This window comes from Colius striatus, chromosome 15 (genome assembly GCF_028858725.1).
Source record: "Colius striatus isolate bColStr4 chromosome 15, bColStr4.1.hap1, whole genome shotgun sequence".
Classification (NCBI taxonomy): Eukaryota; Metazoa; Chordata; class Aves; order Coliiformes; family Coliidae; genus Colius; species Colius striatus.
This window is the reverse complement of record NC_084773.1, coordinates 19,553,038-19,570,852: the sequence shown is the minus strand read 5'-3', so window position 1 is coordinate 19,570,852 and position 17,815 is coordinate 19,553,038.

Below are 17,815 nucleotides of genomic sequence, written 5' to 3'. Positions count from 1 at the left end.
CAGATTAGGTCTATTCAGCAACTTGAAGTCCTTAACTATCAATTCTTTAAGAGCAGATGTACCAAAACTATTCTCTTGTGTCCTTAGCATAAAGACCATAAGGCACAATACAATAAAAGATAGTCATAAGACAGTACAGAGAGTCACAAGATATGAGAGTACAGGTAGTTCATAAAAGCACAATGGAGTTCATAAATCATATTTAGACAAGTTCCCACAATTCGTCACACAGCCAAACACTGCTAAATGAGATTTTTATATTGGCTAGAGGGACAAAGTTCGTAGCTTCAAAAAAGGTTGCATGTTTTCCTCTTGCTACTGACCTGAATACTTATTAATAATGAATACTGCATGAAGTCCTCGATGGTTGTGAAGTTATTGTTGCTTCCCTTAGAAATAAATGTTGCTTTCAACCACATTGGCTAGTTTCCTACAACAGACAGAGCACAGTCTGAATTTGGAGGGACTATTCTTGTTTGTATTGGAAGTACCCCAGGATTACCCCTGATGCAAACTGAGAGAGGTAGGAATAGAATATGTGTGTTCAAGGAATGAGCTTATCCAATAATATTTCAGTCTCTCTCTGGAGTGGTAGCCAAGCATTTTGGTATGTGCTCAGAGAGACGGTTAGTTCAAAGCACCAGTAATTTCTTCCTAGCATAGGCATGCAAGGGAGAAAGAACTTGCAAAACACAAGTGTGAAGGGGTGCCTGAGTGCTTGAAGTCCATGCAGCAATGACTCAGCTTCAACATCTCCAGGCTGATAAGGGGATGAAGGGGTAAAAATACCAAGGCAGAGGCTGGTTCGTGCTTTGCTTGGAGATGGCCTCGTGTCCCAGCAAAGTGGCTCTTCCACAACAGAGGCAATATGCCAGAGACAGGAAAACCAGACTACCCAGTGTCTGGGAGATCAGGCCCTGACCCCAGCCAGGGAGTTTGCACTCAGAGCAGACAGACAGCAGCCAGGCGCAGGGATTGCCTGCAGCACTGAGGGTGCTATGACCTTTCTGTGCAACTGGGAAAGGAAATGGAGCCACTTGAAAGGAAGTAGAGTAAAAACCAAAAAAGCAACCAATTGAATTGTGTCTCAAAATGGGAATGAATCTGAATCAGAATTGAAATTTCTGATCCCCTGACAACTATGGTCACAGCTCAGAGCAAAGTGGAATGAACCAAGAATTCACAGCAGTGCCCTTAGCTCTGCCCTTAGCATCCTTTTAGCCAAAGACCTGGAGCTGCTACGTTGTGATGAGGCAGAAAAGGAAGAGTCTGTGCAGAAAAGGTGGAGAAAATACAGCTTTGCAAAGCTCTGTAGTAAAAGGAAGCAAAGGCAAGACAGTCACTCTTTTTAGCTAGGCTTGCCTCCTTGCAGATCAAATCCTTCAATTAACTCAGAAAGCAGTCAGTCTCATAGAATGTGTTGAGATGCATTTGGAACAGAGAAGGAAGTTGTTGGAGCGATTTTTGATTAGAAAGTGTATCACTAGAAAGTGCCAATTCCTTTCCCCCAACAGGGAGATGATACCCCAGGAGAGACTGGACATGGCTGCAAGAAGCGTTCTTTATTGCAAATTTCTTTCTCTTTTAGCAGCACTTATCTCTCTTATTCATTACTGTTTCCAGATGTAGTGAGCTCTGATTCAGTGAGTTTTATTGGCACTTGGCTGTGGAATTGTTTTGTTTTCTTCCTTTTATTGTAGTAGGTATGTCTCTCATAGGGAGGAAAAGGGTGCAAGAGCTCTTGGCAATCTCTGAGGGCTTTGCAGATCTCACCTGGATTTGCATCACTTGATGTGTTTTAAATATTCCCAACTAAGAAATTCATCAGACATCCTAAAGGAGTCTGCAGAGATGGAGAATAATGCCACAAACAATAGGTTTGGGGGGAGCATTCCACATATAAGGAGTAGATGATCTGGCCTCAAGGGATCCTTCCATTACACTGAGTAAATCTGTGACTTAGAATGTGCGATATATGTCGAGTCATGCTGTGTTATGTGTAAGTATTGCTGCAAAAGACCTGAAAGAATTTTGAAAACCAACATAACAGCATGGCCAAGAGCCTTCTGTGTAGTTTATAAGGTATGGTGAGCATGATGTAAGTCTGCAATGCATGTTTACAGTATTTCAGCCCCTGTTTCATTCCTCTGGAGCCAAACCTTTAAGCTAGAAGCCAAGTCCTCAACTGGTGTGAATGAAGCTAAAGCTCAGATTTCCTGAATTGGCTACTGAAATTGAGAATTTAGGTAGGCCTTTCCTTCCCATCATCGCTGGATTCAGCATGTGCCTCAAGTCTTGCCACAGAAAGCCTGCTGCTTATGCTTGCCTGGCGGCATGTTCTGAAGTTGCATTTGCCTTGCACAGGTAGAAATGTTCTTCAAAGGTGAAACTATTGAATGTGTTCTTGTTGCCTCATCTTTGTGTTGGATTTCTATATTTTTCCTGTATCTGGACTGTCTTTCCCATCCCCAATACTATGGAGAAAAGGCAAAGACTCTGCTGACCTGAGTAGGGTAATCCACCCTGTGGTCTAATCTTCCTTATATAATAATGTGATTCATAATGATGAATTGTTTTGCTCGAGGAAACTCAAAAGAGGAAGGCAAATGAAAATCCTGGATTTAAGTTATGATTCCTTAAAGAGCAGTAGGTACAGAATGTGCAGTTAAGCTGAGGTCGTGTCATAGGTATGATGTTGCTTCTTTTTTTTCCCTTTAAACAAAATTAACTACCAAATGCCATCATTTTAAGACTATAAAACAGTGTAACCTATAAAACATTTACTGGGAATCTAACTCTTCTTTTGGATATCTTAGTGAAAGGAATAAACATAAAACTGAAATCGGATGCTTTAGGATTTATGAAGTTGATACAGTTTTTTTTCTTTTCCTAGTGACTGTTTTAACAGCCTATTAACATCTTCCCCACAGCAAATATAGAACAAAATTGATATTACAGAATTGAGTTGGGATGGTTCCCATGAGTGTGCTTAAATATACCGTAAACATCTAGCGCTATTCATCTGTATTATGGACTGTGCATATAAAGTACATCTCTATAAATTCTGCTAAAGCAAATTCTTCCAAGTTCCTCTTGCAGAATGAAAATTAAAGGTCTGATTCTGTGAAGGGTTGAGTGCTCCTGCTAAATTCCCAGCTCTCTTGTAAAAGGATGGTTCTTGCTCAGTGCTTTCAGGGCTGCTCACAAAAGACTAATTTTCTTCCTTGCAAGTGAAGACAGCTGAAATCAGTTGTCACTGTGGTAAAAGTCTTTTACAGATGATTTGTGTCTTGTTAATTTCTTAAGTGTCAGACATGAGTGCATCTAATTCATTGCAAAAGTTAAAGGCCATTAAATGTTACTAATAAAAAAGGAACTTGAGGACACATTGCTTTACCATTTATCTGTGTCCTGTAAGTTCTGTTATATAATATTAGTGTAACCTTACCATGGTAGATGAGGTTTTCATTGCACGTGTTTGTGTAATCTCATCCATCAAAAAAGAAAAAGTAAACATTCAATTAGATAACCCTGAACTTAGAAAAGAGTGTCTCTGTTTTCAGTTCTTGCCTGACTTTTTAAGAGTATTAAACTTGGCAGCAGGGATGGCATGTTAAAAGTAACGCAACGACCTTGTTTGCATCAATGAATGATTCAGCATCCATCTCAGCTGGACCCTTTTACTTCCTCTGTTTGCTCTACCACTTTTTAGTGATCTAAATAGAAAATAATTTGAGGATAGTAAACTGTTTGGGATAGAAATAGCTGTGTTGCATCCAAAGTGACATATTTGAGCATTAATAGAAAAGGGTTTGTAGAAGGGATTTATCTTTGGGCTTAGCTCATTCTCTTGTTTCAAAGGAGTATGTTGGTTTCTGTACAATTAAGACAGAACTTCTTTTGGACATATGTATTTCAATGTGTCAGTTCCCTTTTATAATTAAGAGTAAACTGCATGACTGAAGGTTTGTAAAATGCAGGACACTTGTGAACTAAGGCAGAAAAATTCCAGGCCCTTCTCTGAAAGTAAATTCTGAATGAAAATCTTTCCCCATAGTCAAACCAATGAAGTTTTTGGCCTGTTTTTGTGTACTACGCTGTTTAATCTGAACACAGCCTTTCATTGAATTGCTTGCAGTTCATCTCTGATCCATTGAAAGTAATGGAGTGGGTTTTGAGATACAATTAATTTGATTAGACAGAGTAAATTACTGATCCAGTCAGCAGCAAAGCCTTTGAAGTACCCAATGAGGTGAACTTTTTTTCTATGTAGAATAAACGTGACTGTTCTTGCAGTTTCTAGCAGCAACAGAAAGACACTGTTCCTTAAATGGAAATTGATTCATTCACTTAGGACAAAGATTGAAGACTAAGAGTTCCATATTCAAGAATAAATTGAGATTTATTCTGAGTTTTGAAGTGAAAACACATTGTATTTAAAATGTGTTGACTTCAGGGAAGAGGTTATAATGAATATGTACGAAAGTAGAGTAAGGTACATTGGCAGCAAAAATGCATCTAATGAGGAAAGGCAGGAATACCACTGCTTCAGGCAGTATCTTTTATCACTTTTATCCTTTTGCTTGGTACAGTGTGGAGTTTTCTCCTAATGTTCAGCCAACTATGAAAAGGTCAAACAAACCTGGGAAACAAAAGCTTCAACTGCTTGTCATCTCATTCTTTTTGATGACTTTTTAAGTAATACTAGCATAGTTTTAGAGAAACTCAGTTGTCTCAGTGACAGTAGAACTTGAATGGTGACTCTTTACATCCTTGAGACACTCAGAGTGATCAATGAATAACCAGTGTTGGTAAGTCAAAGGTACCATTGAATTATGAGCATTCAAGTGCACTTTAGCAAAATTATTGAAAGTTTTCATAGGAGGTTTTATGAATTTAGTTCAGGCAAAAGAATTATTTCAGTAAGGTTTGGATTAAGAACAGTACTTTGGAAAATGGTTACCTTGAAGGACTTTTATGAGACTACTCAATATAAAAGAGTTAGAACCAATCAGGCCTAGCAAAATACTTCAGCATTTCTCAAGGTATTGTTGTCTCAAGCTTTTTTACCTGCAGCTGGTGCTTCAGCTCCCTTGTCCTGTTTCTTTCCCTCATATACCTATACTCATTCCATTGCCTAAGATTTCTTTTGTTTTTCAAAGCCTAGAAATATTGTGATGTCTAAGTATTTGCTGCAGCATAAATTATCCAAAATTAAGATGGCAGAAAAACGGAGACAGTAGATCAGATTTGGCTATTCTTAGTGCTTGGGAATCACGGAGCCATAGAATCCTTATGGTTGCAAAAGACCTTTAAGATCATGAAGTTCAACTACAATGCCAGAGTAAGTGAAATTTTGAGTGATAGACATGACATATGATTACATTGAATGTCCTCTATTCAGATGTTTTAATTTGACAAGGATTACATTCACATTCCTTTGTGCTCTGGTTTCAAAGAGAAGTCTTAGTTTCAGACAACTTTGACCTTATCCTGGGAAGAAAAGGCATGTTATCATTGGCAGGAATGGTAATTCCCAGTGAGGCTGTTCTCATGAGTTTTTGACCAATTTGCAGATGCATATCTCTCTAGAGACATCTGGTGAAGTTTATATCCGCTACTCCTACTCTGTAGTAAACATGTGGTCAGCTTCCAAAGCACTTGACTTTGTCCTTCACTACTTCTTATGGATCAGTTCTCAAAAACCCAAGAGTTGTCTCATTTTATGTTATCACTTGGACCAAAGTAGCGTTACTGTCTACATTTCAACAGCCTGAATTGGTCACAGAATCACCAAATGGTAGGGGTTGGAAGGGACCTTTAGAGATCTTCCAGTACAAGCCCCTTGCTAAAAACATGTCCACCTAGATCAGGTCACACAGGAATGTGTTGAAGACGTCCAGAGAAGGAGCCTCCACACCCTCCCTGTACAGCCTGGGCCAGGGCTCCCTCACCCTCACAGAGAAATAGTTTTTTCTTAGGTCTAAATGGAACTTTTTGTGTTCCAGCTTCATCCCATCACCCCTTCTCCTGCCTTTGAATGCAAGAGAAAAGGTGCTGCTCCAAGCTCCTGACATCCACTCTTTAGATATTTGTAAATATTAATGAGATCCCTCCTCAGTCTCCTCTTCTCCAGACTGAACAGCCCCAGGTCCCACAGCCTTTCCTCATAAGGAAGATGCTCCAGTGCCCTGATCATCCAGGCAGCCCTGTGCTGGCCTCTTTCCATTTCTCATTTCTCTTAATATTTTTGTAATTTCAGATTTGGTAACCAAAAATAGTTTGCTCTCAAACTAATCTATTTGGAATATGTATTGCAATCAGTCCACCAGAGAAAGACAAGATGAATTGTAGCAGCTGGCTCTGAGCGTGGTCCTTATTTCACCCCTGTTTCTGTCTCAATGCAATTGCGAAACAAGGTTGTGTAACTGCTTCAAGGTCACCAAATGAGTCACTCATAAAAGGTAATGAAGGATTTGCTCTTTCCACCCTACAACATTTATTTACAGAAACTGATGCTGAACCAGTCCTTGGTGATTTGAGGCTGGAGGGGGAGGCGGAGGGGGATTTAAGCTTCAGGAAGGCAAACGTCCAGAGGGATTATTCCTTCATAACCATCATTTCTGTTATCCCTAATCTCTCACGTTCTCTCTCAAAGCAAGGCCTACAGCAGATCTGTGGGGATTCAAGGTAATGCACTGGCCTTGACATCTCCAGTTTCTGCTCTCGGGGCTAACAGGACATCTGAGACAAAGTGTTTACTGGCTCACTTTGAGAATACACAGGTGGCAGAGCTGCTACAACAGCCATAGCTATATCAGCAATGTAGTGGAGGAACAGTGGGTGAAAATAGCAATTATTTTACTTCTATTTGGAGAATAAAGGGCCTGACTGAATTCCATTTGAATGAAAAAACTAAAAGATACTTTAAAATACTTTACCCCGGAGTATGGCAGCCTTGGTAGAAAACCAGAACCCTTCTCTTCCCATTCAGAAAACTTTCCAGTCCTTCCCAAAGTTCTGAACTGTGATATATCATTTCTTAATTTCCTAAAAATACTATAAAACACAATAGTTATGTTTTCATTTGCGGTGTCTTCTTTCTGATCTTTTCAGGTGCTAACACACCTTTTATGTTAATGTCTGAGCACAGTATAGACTTTAATATATTAATCTTTACAATAGTCAGGGATTATTTTGCAGATAGGTCATGAAAACACTAAAGCCCAAAAGCTAAATTTTACAAGTAGTCATACACCTAAATAGAAAGGTCTGTCAAATGGAAGTTTCAAAGGAGCTTAAGTGCATAACCCCTGTCTAGAGTGTAGTAATGACATTTTTATTCACATATGTGGTTGGCTGTGTAGCTTTGAGTAATAGAAACTAAATAATTTAATGAAAAAAAGGATGTTAAAATGAGTTAATCAGGGAGCTGCTTTTAAAAGTCCTACTGAGTACCTTTCTGCATTTGTAGTGAGTGGCACAATATCTTGGAAGATTAGTCTTAGATGATTATTTGCTTTGAATTAAAAGTGACAGAATCAAGCTTGTAATAGTTGAAGAAATTCAACTTATATGCAAATATGATCTGAACTCTTGATGTGCTTTATGTTAGAATTATGGTTCAGACTTTTTTTTCCAAGAGTTCTAAATGGCTTCAGATGGAAATAATTGATATACTGAATGCTAAATGGAAAGGCATATTAATGTTAACAGAAAAGTTTCTAGACTGTGGCTTAAGGGGTTCTTTATTGTTTATCTCATGCATTGCTTTAGAAGCACATTGATATTTTATTATTCTGGTTAAATTAATAGTTGTTAGATGTTGTGTTTTTGAAAAACAATACTTTTCATTCCTTCTCATAAGATTTATCACTGATTTCATGGCAAAACCAAAAAAAAACCTATCTCTTACCCGTAATAAGCTTTATTCTTTGAAATAATATCAAGATCAAACGGGCTTAATTTCTTCAAAGTGAATTATAATGCCTTCCACAAGGAATTATAAATCCTACAAGCATGTTACTGATTTTCAGAATGGCTGTATTGTGAGACCAAGACAACATGTTAAATCTTTAATCATTGACTGGTTTATATTGTTAATAACTATCTCATTTTGTTGTGAGTGCTTTATGAGATTTGTTGTTATTTTGAAGATTCATAATATGCTTCATCCTAATTTCACTTAATAAATTCTTGGATTTACGTTCTAGTTAGATATTTATCACAATGCAACCTGAATCGAGTCTCAGAACAGCACAAAACTTGAACTTATCTTGCTTTTAAGCACATGTACAAGCTATATTTTGTTGATATTTCTTAAGAAAAGGTGTACATCTTATACATAACTGAAAAGGTTTTAGCAAATGTTTTGCAGGCTGAACAATAGAAGCAGATACCTAATTTGTTGTTTATTTTCTATGAAGTTAAACTTAGCTGTAAGTGTGACTTTATTTTTATACATACCAATGGAAACAGAGGTGAGGAATAATGCTATGTCCTAAGCTCTCCTAGCCAAAGATTTGTCTGTAGACAGTTGTTTGGGTTGCAGCAGTTAGTGGGTCCCATGTGGCATGACGCAGCTGGGGCTGGGTGGGCAGTGCTGGCCACTGAGCAGGGTAAATCCCTTCCTTTTGCACGGTGTGTATCTCTCTGATCAAGTGTGTATGCTTTTGTTGTAGTGTCAGTGAGATGGACACAGAACAGCATTCATTGGTCTTAGGGGTTCGTTCTGAGCACAGGCTTAAATATAATGGCTACATGATCAAAAGTGAAAACTGTATGTATTTGGCTTTAAAAAGTCAATTAAAGAAAGAGGCAAAAGCTTGTGGATGATTTGTAAGTGTATTTGAGTAGCCAGATAAAACTTGGAATCATTTTAAAGGGCGTCTTCACTTGCAAAGATAAAAACCATAAATGTAGCATGTGAAGAGAATTGCAATTCATGTCTAAAAACCTCATAATGATATTTTGCTCATGTAGTGAGATAGGCATACTTCATTAACCTGCCATAATCCCTTCGTGTCATTAATCACAGTGTCCATCATTTTGTCAGGCATCACATTTTTCTGAGGAGATAACTGTCCATCGTCTTCATGATCCATCAGACAACTTACCCTTTTGAATGACAAAGATTGTTTTATACCTCTGCTTTCATAAGACTCCAGCTCTAAAGAGACTTGGGGCAAAATCTGCAACAAATCTAACCATTAGAACAGCTCTTCCAAATTTGGCCATTGCATCCTGGTACTGATATAAAAGTATGTCCTTGCTATGTCCTTCCCACACCTCATGCCCAGGACTGGGAGGGGTTGAACCACTTTCAGTAGTAGCCATTGATGTAGTGATCTGCTGCTTGAGCAAAGCAGATCCAGGATGGTACCAGCTTCAAAATTAACACTTGGACACCAATACCTGAAACACCATAACTACCAAAACTTGGAAATATCTTTTAGTTTCTTTGATCTATAGAAGCAGTTACCAGGTCATGGATTTTATTTAGAATCAGTGCAAGAATTATTCACATTTTCTCCCAGATTAGACTCATCTTCTAAACATAGGAATCAATACTTATATGTTTGTTGGAAACCTTATCTTTTACCTCAACATATCAACCCAAACAGTTTAGAAAATGGCATAGAAGAAACACAAACCTACCTTTTCACTCACAATTAGTGTATCTTACTTCCAAAGCCTGTGACATTGCAGAGATTCATAGCAGAGTCCCTAGGCACTGTCTCTTTGGGGGTTTTGTTTTGCTTTTATGAAAGAACCAAACCCACATTTGTTGCTTTGTGGGGAGGGGTTTATTTATTTGTTTTGGGGTTGTTTTTTTCATGATTTTTAACTTTTCCCAGCTAAGTCAGTGAGAAGGAGTTTAACAAGTAAAATTAAGAAGTTCTATCATCTCATATGTGGCTTGAAGATAGACAGCTAAGTTTCTCCTTCCTGAATACAACTTTCCAATCTAATTTCTCTTTTACTCTAGCTGTTTAGGCTGAAATACTCCTGTAGAAAGTCAATCCCTTCCTACAAGTGGAAAGATAATAGAGATCCATAATCTGCAAAATGCATATGCTGTGCTGCTTATCTCTGCTATGGGGAATTGGCCAAATAATCAAGTGGAAAAAACAATTTCCTCAAATATTTTTTTGAGGAGTTGGGGCAGCATCCTCACAGTATCCATAAAGAGATAGGCATTGCTCCTGGAGTGGGGCCAAAGTTCTTGGATTGTATTATTTATACCTGATATTGAGGTGCATTCCAGTGAAGAGCTCTCAGCTCTAAAACCTCTAATTAATTGCTTCCACCTTAGTGCACAAATGGGAAGTTAAAACAGCTGGAAGAAAAGATGTTTAGAGGTGTCCTGATTTTGTGAGACATGCAGGATTCTCAAACAGGCTGCTGCTGACTCCCTGTGCTCCTATTTGTGGGACACAGGGTAGTAAAACACCCAGGTTTTCAAATCATTAAATAATAGGACATAACAGCACGTGAGTCCGAAATGGAAACTCCTTTCATTAAGGCAGCCAAGCCCCTGTCCAGTGAATCTTCCCAAACTTCAAGACATCCTGTTTTCAGGCTGTTCTTCTGTTATGACATATCATAGATCATGTTTTTCTCAGGTATTATGGCTCTGAAAGCTTTATCTAAATATAATAGATCTAAATATGTTTGTTTATCACTCTGCATTTCATGAAGTAATGCCTCAAACTTAAAATCACTTCAGCATGTGTGGGCTTGTGTTTCTCAAGTGCTAAACTGTAGAAAAGTTAAGTAACAGCTAATTTGCTCCCTGAAACTGGAGGCAGAATCTAGATGCCAGCAGAAGATGCAGGTATCTAAGATCATGTCTGTGAAGACATCGAGTTAGTTCAGGCAGAGGTCTCTTGGACAGCCAATGGAACATGGTGTACATGGTTCTCTGCCCATGTTTTTCTGCTGAAACTGGAATCCAGTGTAAAATATTAACAATTACAGTATTTCTAACATGAAATTCAATCAAAAATATGACTCTGTGTTGCATCTGCTCCATTTAACAAAGTTACTGACTGTGTACATTAGGAGCTGGAAAAGTACTGAAGGTATGTTAGGAACCGGAAGGAAAAAGAAGCCTCCTGAGACAGTGACCGTGCTGTTCTTTGGATAGCTGTGCCCCACACACATGAACACCTATGACTTTCTTGATTTTCAGTTATAATACTGGTAAACTGTAAATCTAGAGTGTGTGCCTCCCCATCTGTGACTCCCCACATACCCAGGAAGGCTGTAAGTCCTGTTGCATGGTCTGTGTATTTAGCTAGGCATCATGTTTTGTTTGTGATCCAAAAGCAACTGTACAACACTAAGGATAACCCTGGTTTTTCTTTCGGCCTTAGGCCAAGTCCCTGTTACAAGTAGTTGCTAAGTTATAGTAATGCTCTCAGGCTCAGATTTGTAGTTTGTAAAGACTTTTGTGAAGCTTGCAAACTGCAGTAGCATAACTGCACGATCAGCATCATATAAATGTTAGTCATTAAGAAAAATAATTGTAATAATGATCGCCAGTGTCATAACAATTAGTCTGTTCCCTGGCTTTCTGAATCCTGTGGCACCTACAGACAACTCATCTTCAATAAGCTAGGGATGGTACAGTGACTGAAGCTTTGTATAAGCAACACAACTGATCAATAATGTGAGCAGAAGCAATCACTTTCATTGACTCGGGCAGGTAATTTGTGTTCATCTCTCAGTGCAGCTGCATATGAACATGGAGAGCAGCAAGCAGATAAAAGTGGCAGCGCATCAATTGTTGCTGCTGGTTGGGGCCAATTACTGGAATTAAAACAACCTTTTTCAGGCTGCAGCAAGATTAGCTGTTGACCCCGTAGCCTAATACAGTTACTATTATACTTATTATCATCAGTCCCTTTTCCTACCTTCACTGGTTATTCTCTGTAATTGAAGGTATCCATTCTTTTATGTATTATTGCTGCTGCAGTCAGATTCTGTGGATTTGAAAAGTGCCAAGATCTTTCTGTTAAGGGAGCTGAAGGATGCTAGTGTACAAAGCAAAAGGGATTCAGTTCAAGATTCAGTGAATAAAGGAGGGCCACTATAAGACTATACTCATTGGATATGAACAGTGACTTTAGGAAGTATTAAAACTTGAGTAATCTCTGTATTATGAAGCTTGATTAATCTCTTCTATTATATATAGCTTCTCTCTGTTAAGAATATCTTTTTTTCTGGTTTGTGTCTAATCATGTCCACATTACTGTTGAAACATAACATAAAATCTTTGAAAACCTAGAGTACCAGTGTTCTTCCCTATCTCATTCAATGACTCTGTAACGAGGAAATGGATGCTAATGAGACCCCCTCTGGGACTTCCTGGGGAAGCAGAGCTCCACCAGCTCTTGTTCAGAGCCCTGCCTTGCACCTACTGACTTTAGAAGGAATTAAGCCCTCTAACACTGCCTTTATGTTGGAAGATTTTACTCTATTACTTCTTCATAATTAATCTTAGTTTGCAGGAAGATGTACCTAGCCTAATTGTCAGAGGTATATATCAGACCTAGAACAGGGTTATAGTACAATTGTCAGTAGAGTTGTAGGCACAATCAGAGCAATGCTAATCCTCAAAGAGCTCTGAATTGAACTCAGTGTTCATCCTCACTGAAACTGTATCACAACCTCAAAGGTCTTTATGTAGGAAATAAATGCATGTTCTTGTGCCTGACTGGAAACAACATGCCTTCTAGTTGAACTGGAGAAGGTGCTGAACTTTTCAAATAAGATTTCCATAAGCATTGCACAGAAAGTGTAGGACTATTTGCCTTGCAGATCCTGTTGTATGGAAACTGAGCTCATCTCAGGAGACCTCACTTTAAACGGTTGAAGAGCAAATGTGACCACTACAGACATTCTGAAATCTTCTGTACACCTTTCTCTCCCTTCTCTGAATTGTAGGTCACCTTATTTAAGTGTCCTGTAACTATAACGTCAAGTGGCAACTTATCAGGCCTCCTTATAGTAGACTTTATAGTAATTTATTTTCTTGTGTGCAAGGAAATGGAGAAAATAAACCCATGGAGTAAACAGAGTGTCAGAAGTGTGCTGAGTTCTTTTAGCAATGCTTTTCATGACTTCATAACTCAGCCTTTCAGAAAGAAGGTAAGCAATGAAGTTTCCTTTTTATATAGGTGGAAGATACAGACTATCTCTACAAGCATGCCACTCTCTCCCTAAATATTCTATACAAGGCATAGAAATTGTTGTTGGGGGAACACAATAATGGTTAAACCAAACATCATCTGAATGATCAGTCTTCTCTCAAGAGGGAATGATGCCAAGTGGGACTAGAGCATATGTAGTGCAAATGAGAAACCATGAGCCATGCCTTTGCAGTGCCTGTGAAATGAGCCGCCACTGGGAAATATGTGAATGCAAGTACCAAATACGCTGGGAGCACGAGTGGGGTCTGAAAACATTTCCCCAAAGGGAGATGCTGTTGAAACAGCATGACATAATACTGCAAGAGGAAGAAATTCGTGATGCAAACCACCCAGCTTTAGGGACCAAGCAGCTACTGTGTCATTAGCTTTGAATAAAATGTCTGGTTTGCTCTTGGGAAATTGGAACTGGAATGTCACTGACAGGAAGCATGAAATGCGGGATTTTTTTTTCCCCTGCAAGAATACATTTCTGGAGAGAGATATTTTCACAGTAGGAGTGTAAAAGCCTTTTACAGAAAAACATCATAGCAACCAATAACTATTTTTTTTTCTAACTTGCATATAACTCTTACTCTGTCCAAACCTATTTTAAAAAAACAATAACATTTAGTTGAAAATGGAAGTTGCCATTAATTTTAACATTGTGATCTGTGCAAGAGGGTCATGCACCTCTGCAAAGTTTATCTTAGAGTATTGTTTCTTGAACTGATTTCTCTGAGAAGAAGAAATTGAGCTGTTGAGGTTCTATTAATGTATATCCACTCTGAGTCAGACAGGGGCTGGCATTACAGACTAAGATGTTATATTTATGTGGAGTATTTGACAGAACAGTTATTGAAGGAAAATAAAGAAGATGAACTATTCAGAACAGGTAGATGAGATTAAGAATACAAGGTCAAATTTCATGAAATAAGGCATAATAAAAATAAAAGGAAAGACATAGAGCATAAAAGTGATTTGAGGGGACAAGATGCTTGAGAGGACTGAATGTGTGCTAAGGAGAAACCCAATAAACCCAATTACTCTGGTTATTACTTCCTTCACTATTGCTACAAAGGTAGATTAGTTACTCATGCGTCATTCCTTGCAGAATTATAATCTATCATAGCCTCATCTTTTCCTTACTCCTTTGGGAATACAAAAAGGAAAACAAATCTATAAGCTATCCCTTCCCCATATCCCCAAAGACCATTAGAAAAGCTTCCTCATCTTTCAGAAGAACAATCAATACTAAACATCTTTTGCCAATGATTGATTCTTCCTCCTTTCCCATTAATCATAAAAAAGGGAAATTTGGGCTTAGATATTTTTTTAAAGAGATGATATAGGTACGAGTAGCTTAAAAATTCATGAAAACATCAGTTGATCCTTATACAGCTTTGACAGCAACGTTGAAGAATAAGGATTTTTAGCTCTTTTAGCTCTTCTTTTAGCTCATCTTTTAAAGACCATGAACGTCCAGCAGTAGATAAAGATTACAAGAGCTTAAACCTCTTAAATGATTCTTTTACCATATGAATCACAGAATTTTGAGGTTATTCTACCTGAAGAATCTGCAGGTTAAAATCTTAGTTCTAAAAACCTTGGTCAAAAACCCTACTTTTGGTTAAAAACAAGGAAATTTATTTTTATTCAGAACTCTTTTTTTAACCAATAATGTGGATTTAAACTGTTCATCTGCTGAAATTAGTGGGATTTTCAGATGGTCATTATATTGATATGAATATCAAGCCCAAATAAATACACACTCACAAAAGGTCCCTTAATTTTGTTAATCTGTTTTTGAAAGTCCCATCTTCTGGATGGGACGTGAACATAGACCTGAAAAGGCCAGCTGCTCTACTGAATGCTGCTCCTGTATAATTTCAGGAGCTTTGCAACAGATGTTTAGTTCAGGATATATCTAGAGTCAGCAGAATACTCCTCAACGTTGTAGAGCAGTTTCAAAACCTTTAGTAAATGCTGAAAAATGCAACCACAAGGTGTCACAGGAAGAGGAGATCACCACAATATCATAATTCCCTCTACTGGGAGTTCTGAAAAGTAAACTATGCCTTGCTGTTCAAAAGAAAACAAAGACCTTTGAGGCAAACTCTGCTTTTTGGACTTGTGAGGAAGTTTGCTTTAAGTAGCAATAACAACCTGCTTTTCTTGAACCACTTCAGAATATTGAATCCTTCCACATTCTGTGCTATTATTTCTTCTGACTATAACAAAGTTAAATTAGAAAGTCTAGAATACTTTTTTTGGGATATTCAATTAGTTCCACAGAGTGTCCATGTGACTTAATGTGATGTGAGGAAAGCAGTACTTGAGTGCTCATACAAGATTTGTGTTCAGTTTTGTTAATGCAGCAGATGTCTGATTAGACTAATTTAAAAATAAATGACAAGGGAAAAAAAGAATTGCATCCATTTAAAATGACTGAGCAAAAATCAAAACTCTGTATCTTTTTGTTTGCTCAGTGTAGAGCATTTCTGTAATAGCCTAGCTTGGCTTTCTTCTGTCCCTTCTTCTCAATTCACACGAAAATACGCAGACAGCAGGCAGTACATTTTCATTGCGAAGATTGCTTTTAAACAAACAAACATTCTAAGTTAAACAAACATTTGGTGAGCACACCACTATGAAATAATCAAAGGAACTGAAAATAAGGAGTCAAAAGATATTGTGTTGGTCCTTCACAATCTTGAATTGTAGCAGCCATCATGGGCTGTGATTATTTAGCAAAATCAGAAGTCCTTCAGTAGCAATTGGGCTGGACAGATGTCACCAAGTTATCTGCATGCAGAGATTCTCTCTGTGTGTATATTAGTTGGGTGATGAAGTGGTTTAAATCTGACAGTATTCTTGTGTGCTCATGTTTAGCACTTCAGCTATCAGACCTCTTGTGTCCCCTGTGAACAGTGTCAGGTGGTGTACAAAGGTGTTCACCTGCTTGACCATCACACTGGTCAAAAAAATGCATTTCCCAAAAAATCCAATTCCCAAATTGGAACAAAGCAACATGTGATTTCTGTACCATGGGGAAAACAGTTCTGGCTTTACACAGCCCCTTAGGCTCTAATGAATTTCAATCTCTTGAAACCATGTAACTTTGGATACCTTGATATTTGCAGAAATGCAATTGCCAGGAAACCTAAGGGGAGTCATTACTCCCCACTGACATCTCCAGCTCTTTTGACACAGGACTGGAAATCTGATTGTTCCTAGCCTGTGGTTGCAATCTTTTTCTTCAGATCCTCTGCTTAATATGTCAAAGGATAGAGGTTCTTCACAGCTGCAATTCATGCTGCAGACCTTCTCCACCATATGAGGCAGATGGAAGGTGTTGCCTCATTTAAATGTTTGGAGCCATTTGATATTTTACACCTTTGAAGGAAATATCTGATATTGTTCCAAACACCCATATTGCAGCTTGAAAGGACTTCTATTTTTAATGTGATATCTGACTGTCACCATTGAGCTCAGTCATGTATTAATGACAGTCCATATGCTTTCAGGGTACTACAAACCAGGACTTTGAAAGTTTCCTGTAATTGGGCCCAAATCCATTGCTGTTAGGGGAAAGGATGTGAGGGTTTTGCATGACCTGAATCTGGCCTCTTTAAAATAGCGTGTACATATCTTTAATTCCTCAGAGAACTTCTGAATTTTCTTTCCCATACTTGTCACTGGAACATTCTTCAAGTGGAATTAAATTATTGCTCCATGATCTCAAGATATTGCAGGAAATATTAAAGAACTACCTGCAATACCTAAGGCAAACATAATGTATGCAATTAAACTTTAGGTAATAACTTTTTAAACTTGCCTTTAATATCAAATGAGTTTCAAATTAAAATGGATTTTTATCCAATATAACATTGTTTAATATATTAAAAAGTTCTGATCTATTTCTTGCTGTAACAGATGCACATCTCAGCTCTGATTTTATACTGAATGTGCTAGCATGTGATTCTGAGAAAGTGGTTTTTAGGAAGAGTAAACATTCTCTCTGATTACTTCATGGGCTGCTGAAGGGATTAGGGATGAACTAGAGGCTCCATTTCCCATGTTAGCAGCTTCCTGGGCTGATGCAGAAGGGATAATCATGAAGCACTCGCTCCTTTGAACTGTTCTTGGCATTGTCTCTGGTTCACTACTTGCCTTATCCAGAAATAACTGATTACAGTGCCCTAATTCTCCAGCTGTGAAGCTTTGGTGATGACCAGGGTCCTTCTACACAAAGGATCTGAAGAATAACAAGAGTGTTGTCACAGGGAACACAAATCAATACAGAGGTTGTACTATTTGACATCCGTGGCTTTTTCTGAGACTGAGAGAAATGAAGCTCTGTTTGCAAATAACTTCCCAGAGATGTGAAAGGTCACAATTTGTATTTTTAAATTGGCTTGTTTCCTTTTGGTTAATTCTGAGCCACGATTCTCAGGGCCAGCCTGCGTGAGAGCAGGCTCCTGGGTTTCCTGTGGTGCAGTCATCGGTGCAGCTCTAATGCCATGGGTTTAATAGGGTGAGCACACTTTCTGTAATGGAGAATAATGAAACAGTTTAGATCTGCTAATACATTTGTTACTTTATCAAGCAGAGCATATCAT